The sequence below is a fragment of the Myotis daubentonii genome, chromosome X (assembly GCF_963259705.1).
Source record: "Myotis daubentonii chromosome X, mMyoDau2.1, whole genome shotgun sequence".
In the NCBI taxonomy this organism is placed as follows: domain Eukaryota; kingdom Metazoa; phylum Chordata; class Mammalia; order Chiroptera; family Vespertilionidae; genus Myotis; species Myotis daubentonii.
The window spans coordinates 67,668,443-67,671,533 of record NC_081861.1 but is presented as its reverse complement, the minus strand read 5'-3'; positions in this window follow the sequence as shown (position 1 = coordinate 67,671,533).

Sequence of the window (3,091 nt, the reverse complement as noted above, 5' to 3'; positions counted from 1 at the left end):
GATCTTTGAAATATGCCATTGGTATTTTAATGGGGATTGCATTGAATCTATAGATTGTTTTGGGTAGTATGGACATTTTAATGATTTTTATTTTACCAATCCATGAACAAGGTATATTCTTCCATTTGTTTATGCCTTCCTCTATCTCTTTTTTCAGCATCCTGTAATTTTCTGAGTACAGATCCTTTACCTCCTTGGTTAAAATTATTCCTAGGTATCTTATTTTTTTTTTTTTTAGTTGCAATGGTAAATGGGATTTTTTTTTTCATTTTCTCTTTTTTTGAATTTATTATTGGTCTATAAAAAAGCCATAGATTTCTGGGTGTTAATTTTGTATCCCACTTTGTTGCCAAATTAATTTATTAAATCCAGCAGCTTTTTGATGGAGTCTTTAAGGTTTTCTATGTACAATATCATGTCATCTGTGAATAATGATTGTTTTACTTCTTCTTTTCCAATTTGGATGCCTTTTATTTCTTCTTCTTGTCTGATCACTATGGCTAACACTTCCAGTAATATGTCAAACAAGAGTTTTGAAAATGAGCATTCCTGTCTTGTTCCTGTTCTTGGGGGAAATAGTTTCAGTTTTTGGCCATTTGGTATGATTTTGGCTGTAGGTTTGTTATATGATGATTTTATTATATTGAGGTATGATCCTTTTTTCCCCACTTTGTTGTGAGGTTGTTTTTTTTTTTTTTTCAAAAATGGGTGTTGGATTTTGTCAAATGATTTTTCTGCATCTATTGATATGACAATGTGGTTTTTATCTTTCAGTTTGTTTATGTGATGTATCACATTTATAGATTTGCAGATATTTTACCAACCTTGTATTCCTAGGATAAATCCCATTTGGTCATGGAATACTACGCAGCTGTAAGAAAGAAAGAACTCTTACCATTGCAAGAATATAGATGGGCCTGGAGAGAATTATGGTAAGGGAAATAAGCCAGTCACATGATCTCATTCATATATAGAATCTAATGACCAACACAAACTGATATACAAAAATAGTCTGAGACATGGAAACATTGAACAGACTGTCAAATCTCAGAGGGAAGATAGGGGAGTGGGGGAAGAGGTCAAACAATGAACTCATATGCATATATGCATAACCCAAGGGCACAGACAGTGGGTGGTGAAGGCTTGGGGGTGGTATTGGGCAATGGGGGAAAAAGAGACATATGTAATACTTTCAATAATAAAGGTCTATTTTTTTTTAAATTATATTCTGTGAAAGAAAATTGAGAAAGGATTAAACATTACAACTATCTAGGACAGTGGTTCTCAACCTTGGCTGCACATTAGAATCACCTGGGAATCTTTTTAAAATCCTGATTTCTGGGCCTTATCCTCCAGAAATTCTGTTTCTTTGTTATGGGGTGGGGCCACAACATTAGTAACAAAGAAACAGAATTACCAAAGGATGAGGCCCAGAAATCAGGATTTTAAAAAGATTCCCAGGTGATTCTAATGTGAAGCCAAGGTTGAGAACCACTGATGTAGGATTTGTTGAATTATTTGAAGAAAATACACCTTTAAATGAAAATATTTTCTTCAATAACTTTTATATGCGTTTCAGTGTCAAAGAATTTAAGGCAATTGATGGTACATCTTGATGACTGTGTAATGTATGAGCTTGTAAATAAAATTAATTAACTTATTTCATTCTAACAACAACTCTGCAAAGTAGATTTTGTCATTCACTGTGAGAGTCCTGAAGATTGAACAGGTTAAGTATCATTCCCAAAGTCTGAGACTTAGAAAGTGGTAAATTGGGGATTTACACATAGTTCACTCTGACTTAACAGTCTTCTCAAATAACAAAACAAAACCAAAAACATTTTACTATTAACATGCATTAGCATGTTAACCATGCATTAACAACAAAACCTGGAATAAAAAGGAAAAAAGCTAAGGTATTATTTGAAACTATATCAGAGTTTTATTGTAACAAACTGTAAAGCAAAGGAATTCAGTTATGCTGAATACAACGTAAATGTAATTTCCATTCATGTATTTTCTGCATCTCAGTTGTAATGAATATCTATAGCTGAACCATTTTCATCTTATTTTTTTGGTCAAAATCTCATTTGGGTATATGTACTCATAGATGTTTATTTTCATATATAATGGCAAAGATGACCCTGACAATTTCATTGTTGTGCAGGGATGTGTTACAGAAAAAAAATAAAAAGTCTTGAAATATGTATATTTTTAATTTGGATAGTCTCCTGACCTATGATAAATCACAAAAAGCTGCATTTCATTGCTCATTTTGCTCTTTGCTAAGACTAAAAGCCATGACTTAGGGTATGTCTACATAAAAGGAGGATTGATTTATAGTTTCTATTGATGTTAGCATAATACAAGAAAGATTAAAAGAAAAATAGGTACACAAAATAGTCTATTCCCATATATATATATATATATATATATATATATATATATATATATATATATATATATATCTTTCTCTCCATTATCCATTGACTTATACTAATATAATCATTATTTTAAAAGTAAGATTTTTTTATTTATTTATGTATTTTTTAAATTTAATATAGATGATTTTTTGTTTAGGCAGTTTAATTGCTTGTCCTTAGGGTTTTCAATGTACAGTATCTTATCATCTGTGAATATTGGCAGTTTTTCTGCCTCCTTTCCAATTTGGATGCCTTTTATATGTACAAAATATTTGATAAAACAAAAAGTACAGGATACTTAAAGTATTTCTTTTCCCCATTGATCCATATTGCCTGCTCCTGCTACCTGCCCCAGGCTTCATTTCCAGTACAGTGGGGCCTTGACTTACAAGTTTAATTCATTCCGTGATGGAGCTCGTAACTCAAATTACTCATATGTCAAATCTTAAAGTGAACGAGTGAGACACGTGATGCTGGGCTGCTGTTGTGGTGTTCACTGTGACATTCTCTGTGCCAACTAGCAGTGGGGTATCTGAAGCTGGCTCGTAACCCAAATTTTAGCTCGCAACTCAAAGCAAAAAATCGGCCAAGACAGCTCGTATCTTGAAAAACTTGTTAGTCAGGACACTCGTAAGTCAAGGCCCCACTGTACTATGTTGAATAAGAGT